Source organism: Elephantulus edwardii, unplaced genomic scaffold (assembly GCF_000299155.1).
Source record: "Elephantulus edwardii isolate Elephantulus edwardi_28Jun2011 unplaced genomic scaffold, EleEdw1.0 scaffold00060, whole genome shotgun sequence".
Lineage (NCBI taxonomy): Eukaryota > Metazoa > Chordata > Mammalia > Macroscelidea > Macroscelididae > Elephantulus > Elephantulus edwardii.
Window position 1 is genome coordinate 9,912,510 of NW_006399810.1, and position 10,332 is coordinate 9,922,841.

Here is a 10,332-nt window from a genome sequence, read left to right on the forward strand (position 1 = left end):
GGTTCTTGTTCTTTACTTCGTTAGTGTGATGAATTACACTTTTTGTTTTTCTTATGTTGAACCATCCTTGCAAACTTGTTATGGATCCCACTTGGTCATGGCGATTTTTTTTTAATGTACTGTTGGATTCTATTGGCCAGGATTTTATTTCAGATTTTTGTGTCTATATTCATGAGAGATACTGGGCTATAGTTTTCTATTTTGGTGGTGTCTTTACCCACTTTTGGTCAAGGATATGTTTGCTTCATAGAAAGAATCTGAGAGAACTACATCTTTTTATATTTTCTGAAATACTTTATGTGGAATTGGTGACAGTTCCTCTCTGAATGTTCAATAAAATTCACTAGTAAAACCATCTGTTCTAGGACTTTTTTTGGCTGGAAGTTGTTTTATCACCTTTTCAATTTATTTTTTTTTAATGGGTTTGTTCAGGTGTTCTGCTTCAGTCTGTGTCCGTTTGGGTGGGTCGTGAGTTTCTAAATATTCGTCCATTTCCTCTAGGTTTTCATATTTTCTTGACTATAGTTTTACATAATATTCCCTTCTTTTGTGACATTGCCCCTTTCATCTCTTATTCAGATTATTTGTGTCTTTCTTTGCAGTGGTATATCAATTTTAATAGATCTTTATGAAGAACTGACTCCTGGTCTTGTTTCAATGGTTTTCTGTTTTCTATTTTGTTTATTTCTGCACTACTTTTTTTTTTTTTTGACTGTTTATTGCCCACTCTGCACTACTTTTTATAATTTCATTTTTTCAGAGGGTGTCAGGTATTCTTGCTGGTCTTTTTCAACTTGTTGGAGATGGTGGGTTAGAGAATCAATGATCATTTTTTCTTCTCTTTTGATATGTTTGCTTGTTGCTATAAATTGACCTCTACAATTACTGTTTCAGCTGTTTCCTAGCGGTTTTGGTAAGTTGTGTTTTCATTGTCATTTGTTTCAGGAAACTTTTTCATTTTGGTTTTTATGCCTTCTAACACTCATTCATGTCCAAGCAGGATGTTGCTCAGCTTCCAAACGTATGATTTTCTTTTTCTCCTTTATCCTCTTGTTATTAATTTCTAATTTTGTAACATTGTGGTCCGGAAGGATGCTTTGTATTATTTCTACATTTAAAAAAAATTATTAATGATTGCTTTCTGAGCTAAAATGAGATCTATTCTGGAGAATATTCCATGTAGATTGGAGAAGAAGGTGCACTGTAGTCTTTTGGGGTGCATTAGCCTATATATATTTATTATATAGAGTGGGTTTATTGGTGGTTTAATTCTTCAGCATCTTTGCTCAGTTTTTTTCTGGTAGTTGTATCTTTTCTTGAGAGTGGTATATTGAAGTCTTCTACTATTGTGGTGGTGTCTATTTCTTCTTTCAGTTCTGTTAATGTTTGCTTTGTATATTGTGCAGCTGTATCATTTGGTGCATAGATATTTATTGTGGTTATGTCCTCTTGTTCTATTGACCCTTTAAGCATTATATATCCTCTGTTTTTTATGCACTCAGAAATTTAATCTTTAGAAGGTCCTAGTCATAAATTTTATCCTCTCCTGGTTGTGTATGTCTGGCTGTATTTGTAAGGCTTTTTATACCATGAGCTAGGCCTTCTAAATTTGATCCTACCCTGTCTTTTATAATCTTTATGGGTTTGGGCTTTACCCTTAGGTCTCTGATACACCTTGAGTTGATTTTTGTGTATGGTGTGAGATGTGGATCCTGTTTCAGCTTCCTGCTGGTAGCAATCAAGTCTTGCCAGTATGACTTGTTGAAGAGGTTGTAATTTCCTCATTTGTTAAGTTTTGTTTCCTTGTTTAGTATCAGTTGACCATAGATAGCTTGATACGTTTGTGGGTTTTCAATTCTGTTACATTGGCCAATGTGTCTGTCATTGTAACAGTACCATGGTGTTTTGGCTACTACTGCTATAGTAGGTCAAGGAGTGCTATGGCTTCCACTTCATTTTTATTTTTCAGAAGTGCGTTGCTCATTCTGGGTCTCTTTCCTCTCCAAAGAAACTTGACAATTTCCTTTTTAACCTCTTTGAAAAAGGAATTTGGTATCTGTATTTGGATTGTTGATGACTCTTCCACCAATTCTGATGCCACATTCCTCCTCATACAGCCCAGTATATCGGATGATCTATTCTGCATACAGATTGAAAAGGGATGGAGACAAAATAAATCTCTGACAGAACCCCTTCTTGATTTTGAACCATGTAGTGTCTCCTTGCTCTGTTCTGATGACTGCCTCTTGGTCCAAGTATAGGTTTTGCTAGGATTCCCATTCTTCTCAGGACCAACCATAGCTTGTTGTGATCCACACAGCCAAAAGCCTGTGCATAGTCAATGAAGCACAGATAGACATTCTTCTGGTAGTCTCTGCTTTCTGCCAAGATGCATCTAACATTAGCTAAAATATCCCTAGTACCACGATCTCTTCTAAATCTAGCCTGCACATCTGGCAGTTCTCTGTTGACATATTGCTGCAATCATTTTTGGATAATTTTCAGCAAAATCTTGCTTGCGTGTGATATTAATGATATTGTTCGATAATTTCTGCACTCTGGTCACCTTTCTTTGGAATGGGAACAAATATCAATCTTTTCCAGTCAGTTGACCAGCTAGCGGTCCTCCATATTTCTTGGCACAACTTAGTGAGAACATCCAAGACAGCGTCTGTTTGTGGAAATATGTCAGTTGGTATGCTGTCAACTCCTGGAACCTTGTTTTTTGCCAATTCCTCCAAAGCAACTTGAACTTCCTCCTTTATCACCACAGGCTCTTGCTCATATGTTATTTCATGAAATTCTTCTGTGTCAGACAATTCCTTCTGATACTGTGACTCTATGTATTCCTTCCATCTTCTTTTAATACTTTATGAGTCATGTAGCATTCTACCCAAAGTATCCTTAACCCTGCTTGATGAAACTGAAGAGGACCTGAAGTGCTTGCTGCAGAAGGTCTAGGAGTGCAGCCTTTGATGTGGATTGAAGCTCAACATCAGGAAAACAAAGATTCTCACCACTGGGCCAATTGGCAGCATCAGTATGTATGGATGGTGAAGAGATTTCTGATCTAGATGCCTTTTATTTCCTTCTCTTGTTGTATTGCCCTAGCAAGTGCTTTCAATACAATATTGAACAGAAGTGGTGACAGTGGGTGTCCTTGTCTGGTCACTGTTCACAATGAAAATGCTTTTGTTGTTGTTGTTATGTGCCATCGAGTAGCTTGCAACTCATAGCAACCCTATGTACAACAGCCCTAAACTCTGCTCTGTCCTGTGCCAATCACACTGTCTCTGACACTCCCATCCTGATTATCCCAGTCACTGAATCAATCCACCTCACAGACGGCCTTCCCCTCCTGCGCTGTCCCTCCACCCTTCCAATCATGATGTCCTTCTCCAAGGACCAGTCTCTCCTCGCAACATGTCCAAAGTATGTTAGACGGAGCCTCAGAATCCTTGCCTCGAAGGAGCCACCCGGTTTAACCCTTTCCAGGATGAATCTCTTGGTTTTCCTAGCAGTCCATGGTACTCTCAATACTCTTCTCCAGCACCACAGCTCAAAGGCATCAATTCTCCTTGGTCATTGTCCAACTCTCTGATGCATAACAAGTGATTGTGAAGACCATGGCCTGTACCAAACGCACCTTAGTCTCCAGAGAGACACCATTGCTCTTCAGTACTTTGGAGAGGTCCCTAACAGCAGACTTTCCCATGGCAATGTTTTTAGTCTTTCTTTATTGAGAATTATATTGATGAATGGGACTGTCAAAAGATTAAATCTCTGTGCTCATCAAAAAAACATTTTCCACCCCAATCACTGAGCCAACGCCGAGGACTCAGCTGCCTCCCCCTCGAGCCCCCTCGCTTCCGGACGCTCCGTCCCCCCTTGCCCGCTTTCTCCCACCACCGCCTTCCACAGGCCGTTTCCACTGAGGAAAAGGAATCGTATCGTATGTCTGCTATCCAGAACCTCCACTCTTTTGACCCCCTTGCTGATGCAAGTAAGGGTGGTGACCTGCTTCCTGCTGGGACTGAGGATTATATCCATATAAGAATTCAACAGAGAAACGGCAGGAAGACCTTTACAATTGTCCAAGGGATCACTCATGATTACGGTAAAAAGAAACTAGTGAAGGCGTTTAAGAAGAAGTTTGCCTGCAATGGTACTGTAATCGAGCATCCAGAATATGGAGAAGTAATTCAGCTACAGGGTGACCAACGCAAGAACATATGCCAGTTCCTTGAAGAGACTAGACTGGCTAAGGACGACCAGCTGAAGGTTCATGGGTTTTAAGCACTTGTGGTTCACTCACTGAAGCTTAAGTGAGGATTTCCTTGCAATGAGTCGAAAATTTCCCTTCTGCCCCTTGTCACAAGTTTAAAACTTCACAGCTTGTATAATGTAACCATTTGGGGTCCACTTTTAATTTGGACTAGTGTAACACTTTCATGCAATAAACTGAAAAGAGCCCAAAACAAACAAACAAAACAAAAACAAACAAACAAACCACCAAAAAAAACCTCCAACATTTTCCAACATGGTGAAAAGAAAATCTACCGATTGAGAACAAACATTTGGCAATACCATCTCAGACAAGGGACTCATAACAAAAGTTTACAGAACACTCATCGGCCTCCAGAGTGAAAAGACTGATAATTCAATTACAAAATGGGCAAGAGACACTGGGAAAATAATGGTTTTATACAGTTTTTGTCCTTGTGGGACTGAGTTTGTTCCCTCAGCATGCTGCTTTCCAGTCTCTCCCAAGTTAGGTAGTAATTTACAAATTCATTGCTCCTGTGTGCTACATAGCATTTCATGGTATGAATATATCACAGCTTCTCAATCCGTTCGTTTGTGGTTTTATATCTGGGTTCTTTCATTGTTGTTGTGGTGGTGAATAATGCTGCTATGAACATTGGTGTACAAGTTTCTGTTTGAGCCCCAGTTCTCATTTTCTTGGGGTATATTCCAAGCAGTGGAATAGCTGGGTCATATGGAATGTCTATGTTTAGCTTTTTGAGGAAGTACCAAACTGCCTTCCAGAGTGGTTGTACCATTTTACAATCCATCAACTATGCAACAGAGTTCCTATCTCACCACATCCGCTCCAACATTACTTGCTGTCCTGTTAAAACTTGCCACTGCTACGGAAGTAGCAGTCTCATTCTGTTTTTATTTACATCTCTCTTATTGCTAGTGATTTGGAGCATTCATTTCCTCATGTGTCTGTTGGCCATTCACTAATCTTCCTCTGTGAAAATTCTTTCCATGTCTTTTGCCCATTTTGTAACTGAGTTATCAATCTTTTTCTTGTGGAGGTCCAGGAGTATTCTATAAACTTTCGTTACAATCCTTTTATGTGAGATGATATTGCCAAGTTTGTTCCTGGTTGATAGGTTCCTTTTCACCCTGATCCAAGGTGAAGTGGGTGAAAATGGAGGGGTGAGGATTGGGGGAGGGGTGTGGAATGTTAATCATAGAGTTGCTCAATTCGTTGGGTGGGTTGAATCAAGGAAATGGGAAGACTCTTTTGTGGAAAATAATGTATTTAAACTTCATAAATAAATCAAAATAATTTTTTTTAAAAAGGGGGAAAAGAGAGACATGGGAAGACTTTTCAAAGGGGAGGCCATTTGGATGGCCAGCAGACACATGAAGAAATGCTTAAAATCCCTGACAATAAAAGAGAGGCAAATAAAAAACCCAATGAGATACTATCTTACCTCAGTATCAGTGGCAAAGTTTAGCAGGGTAGCAAGTAATGAATGTTGGAGAGGATGTGGCGAGACAGGAACTTTTATGCATTGTCGGTGGGATTGTAAAATGGTACAACCACTCAAGAAGGCAGTTTGGCATTTCTTCAAAAAGCTGAACATAGAAATTTCATATGACCCCACTATTTCACTGCTTGGAATATACACTGAGAAAACGAAAACTGAGGCAGCAACAGAGACTTGTACACCAATGTGCATAGCAGTGTTATTCACTATAACATGGAAACAGCCAAATGTCCAACCACAATGGAGTGGATTGAGAAATTATGGTACATTCCCAAATGGAATACTATGCAGCACGCAGGAGCAAAGATTTTTTAAAAATTGTTACTTAACTTGGGAGGGACTGGAAAGCATTATGCTAAGTGAACTAACTCAGTTCTATAAGGACAAATATTGTATTTGATCATTATTGTAGAACGTGTATGAGGATCCAACGTGAAGAGGGGGAGCAGAGGATGAGCAGGGGAGGGAAGGCTTAATTATAGGGTCGCACAGTTTAATGGGTGGAGAGAGGGATGGCTAGAAGAAAGGGGAAAGATCAGGTGTGAAAAACAATGTATACAAACTTTACAAATAAGCCAGTTGCTGTTGTTATTATTGATTGCCTTCAAGTCCAGCACAACCCATAAAGACCCTATGAACAAAAGGCCTGAAACCCCTCTACAACTATCGACATTTATCAAAGTTCATAGAGTTTCCAGAGGCAAGTTGTTTAGGAAGTGCCTGCCACTCCCGCTTCCATGCCTGTCATAGAATGTTATCAGTTGAGTTGTCTACAATGTATAGTGATCCTCTGTACAGCAGCGAGAGGAAGAGAGGAAGGGAGAAAGGGAGGAAGGGAGAAAGAAAGGAAGGGAAGAAAGGAGGGAAAAAGGAATGGAGGAAGAAAGAAAGGGAGGAAGGGAGGAAGGAAGGAAGGAAGGGAGAAAGGGAGGAAGAAAGGAAGGGAGGAAGAAAAGAAGGGAGGGAGGGAAGGAGGGAGGGGAGGGAGGAAGGAAGACTAAAAATAAAAGGGTGGAAAAAAATATACCAACCACATGGCAACCAGAAAAATGCAGGAGTAGAAATAAAACAAAATAGATTTCAGCGTAAAAACCATCACAAAAGACAAGGAAGGTCACTATATAATGGGGTTTTTTTTCTTTCAAAGCTCTTGTAGTTTATTTTTTTATAAAATTTTTATTTTATATAGGTCTGTCTTGGAGAGGGTGAAACCAAGTCTCTCTTTGAAGGCTAGGATTTTTAAGCTCTGCCTCACTTATTTTGGGCACATGGCCAGGAGAGATCGATCCTTGGAGAAGGACATCATGCTTGTAACGGTGGACAGACAGCACAGGAGAGGGAGATCCTAGATTAAATGGGTTGATACAGTGACTGGGGCAATGGGGGTTGGTGTGTCAGGTTTAGTGAGACTGGCTTAGGACATGGAAGGGTTCAGAGTTGCTGTACAGAGGGTCACTATGCACTTAAGTGACTCAGAAACAATAGCATACTATGACAGGTTTGGAAGCAGGAATGGCATCCACTTCCTAAACAAAATGCCTCCAGAAACTCTATGAATTTTGATGTCAATATTTGTAGGACGGTTTCAGACCTTTTGTTCATAGGGTCTCTATGAGTTATGATCAACTTGAAGGCAATAAACAATAATACAGCCATGTCATTGAATTAGAACTGACTCATAGTTGACCCTTCATGGGGTTTTCAAGGTTGTAAATAAATGGGAGGAGATTACTTATCTTCCTCCTAAGGGAGCTGCCCCTGTTGGGTTATCAGCATAACTCCTTATGGATACGCCACCAAGACTACGCCTACATACCTAGACCAAGTGTCTGAACACTGTGTGGTTCAAAATCAAGAAAGAAGGCTTTCAGGGAACTCTTCTGTCTCCATAGCTTTTCAATCTATATGCTAAACAGATCATTTGAGAAGCTGAACTTTATGAAGAAGAATGTGACAATAAAGATTGGAGCAAAATTCATCAATAATCTGTTATGCAGACGACACAAAAATCCTCACTTTGGTAGCACAAAAAGAAGGGATTAAAGTTGTTGGAGATTTCAACTTGCCACACCTTCGACACTAACAGTCAGGAAACCAAAAGATGAGTTGCATTGGGAAAATCTTCTATCAAGGACCTCTCCAGAGTGCTGAAGAGCAATGATGTCAGTCTAAAGACCAATGTATGGCCAATCCAAGTTATTATCTTCTCAATTGCTTGCTATGCATTCGAAAGCTGGACAAAAACTAAAGATGACAGAGGGAAGAATCAAAGCCTTTGAGTTATGACACTGGAAAAAAATATTGGACATACTGAGAAATGTCAAAATAACAAACAGGTTGGTGCTGGAGAAAGTGAAACCAGGATGCTCCTTAGAAGCAAGAATGGTGAAACTCTGTCTCACATACTTTAAGTATGTTGTCAAGAGAGCCAGTCCTTGGAGAAGGACACCATTCTTGGAGTATAAAAGGCCAGTGCAAGAGAGGAAGGCCTTCGTTGAAGTGAGTTAACACAGTGACTATGGCAATGGGGGCAGGTGTATCGGAGATGGTGAGGCTGGCTCAGGATAGCACAAGGTTCACTATGAATCTTAGTCAGCTCTAGACATGTAACAACAACAAATAACTCAGCTTTCCAATATCTGGTTGCTAATGAAAATGTTGACTGTTTGAACACACCCAACAGCTCCACAGGAGAAAGACCTGGCAATCTATTCTCATAAAGAATTCAGTCAAGAAAACCCTGGCCAGTTCATTTCTGTCATATGGGTCTGCTATCTGTCAGAACTGACTCAATGACACTCAACAACAAAAACAACAGGGACATGGGCATGGTGACCACTGACTGTGAATATCATAAGATGACCAGACGACAAATGAAGCAGTTTTAATAAACTTGACTGAACATAATTATGGTTGCTATGAGTTGTATTCGACAGCATCTAATAACTACGATGACAACAACATGACTGGGGCGGGGGGGGGAATTAAAACTGCCCTTATTTTTCTGAAATACATTCTTAAATATTGAAGAGTAAAATGATAAAATGTATGATATTTATTCCAAAATAATCTCTAGTGAGTAAGGAAGAAAGACGGGATGGGTAGGAGGAAAAAAAGGATAGGGATAGAGATGAAGCAAGATAGGCTGAGGTTTGGTATTTGTTGGAGTTGTGTGATTGACACATGGGAGTTTATCATGCCCATCTCTTTATTTTGTATATGCTTAAAATTTTCTCCAATAGAAAGGTTTAGATAATTCATTTTGTTACCTGGGGGAAATAAAACAGGGACTCAATGCCACTCATTTTCATATTGGCAATTAAGGACATAGAGAGCACAGGATAGTTGGCAGTTAAGACAGTGGAGCCAGGAGCACTGGGACACAGGGTGGTCCCAGAGGAGGGAACAGAAAAGGAGAGGGGAGCAATGGCAGATTGCCTGCTTGGCTTAGACCAGGTGTGCTTTGCTAACTGTTCCCTTAAACCTGATATACAAGGGAAATGTTCTCTTGAAGACATAATTGAGATAATTTTAGGCTAAGAAACAAGGCATTGTGATATTAATATAAAGAATGAGAATTGGAAATTGCATCTACCTTGTTCATTTTCTTTACTTCTTGGAGTCCAAGTTTTCTAATCTGTAAAATGAGTGGGTTGGATAAAATCCATGGCTATCAATCTTTGTTCTATTTAATATTGATCTATTTAATATCTGTATGTCACTCTTTGCACCTCAAAAATACATAAAATATCTTAAAGTAATCACATTTTCCCTAGGAAAAATATCATCATAAACCTACTTACTAAATTTAATTTGAAAGAGGAACCACTGATGGATTAAAAAGGCTTGTTTTCCAATACTAACTTTGACAATTGAATGTGCATTTCTCATTCTACCTTCAGTTGATTATTCTACTCTGGTATGTGTGTGACAAAGCCATTGCAAATCCTAGATTCCAGGATATGATTAGGCTGTCATTGACATTTTCAGATGAAATAGATTGCATCCTCAATCACAACTTCCAGTTTCAAGAGGAAAACAAACATAATTGGGAAGTCTTTTATCACTCTACACTGAGTCATCAGTCTTTTTTTTTAAAATTATTTTGTTTTAAATTGTTTTATATACAAAATTCTTATACATTTTCACACTTTCCTTCATTGACATTGTGTTTCATACAGTCATTCACATACACTATGGTTTTTGTTTTTTTTAATTTTTATTGTATTATTTTTAAGTGTACCGTCAAATCAGATCTGACTGGTACAGGAGGAGATTGCTCCCTCCTTCTCCAGCAGAGCATCTGGTGGATTTGAACTGCGTACCTCTGGGATTGCAGTGCAGCATCTTGCCACTAGGCCACCAGAGCTCCTAACACTATGTTTTATAAAATTAATCACCATTGAACTATGGCCACTGTTACCACATCTTTTCAGATCCCCGCCAGATCTTTCCCATTTTCTTTACCCCCTTCTTTCACCCACCAAATTGTGCAATGCTGTGATTTCCCTCCTGCCTACCCTCATCTTTCTTCTCCTACCCTTTC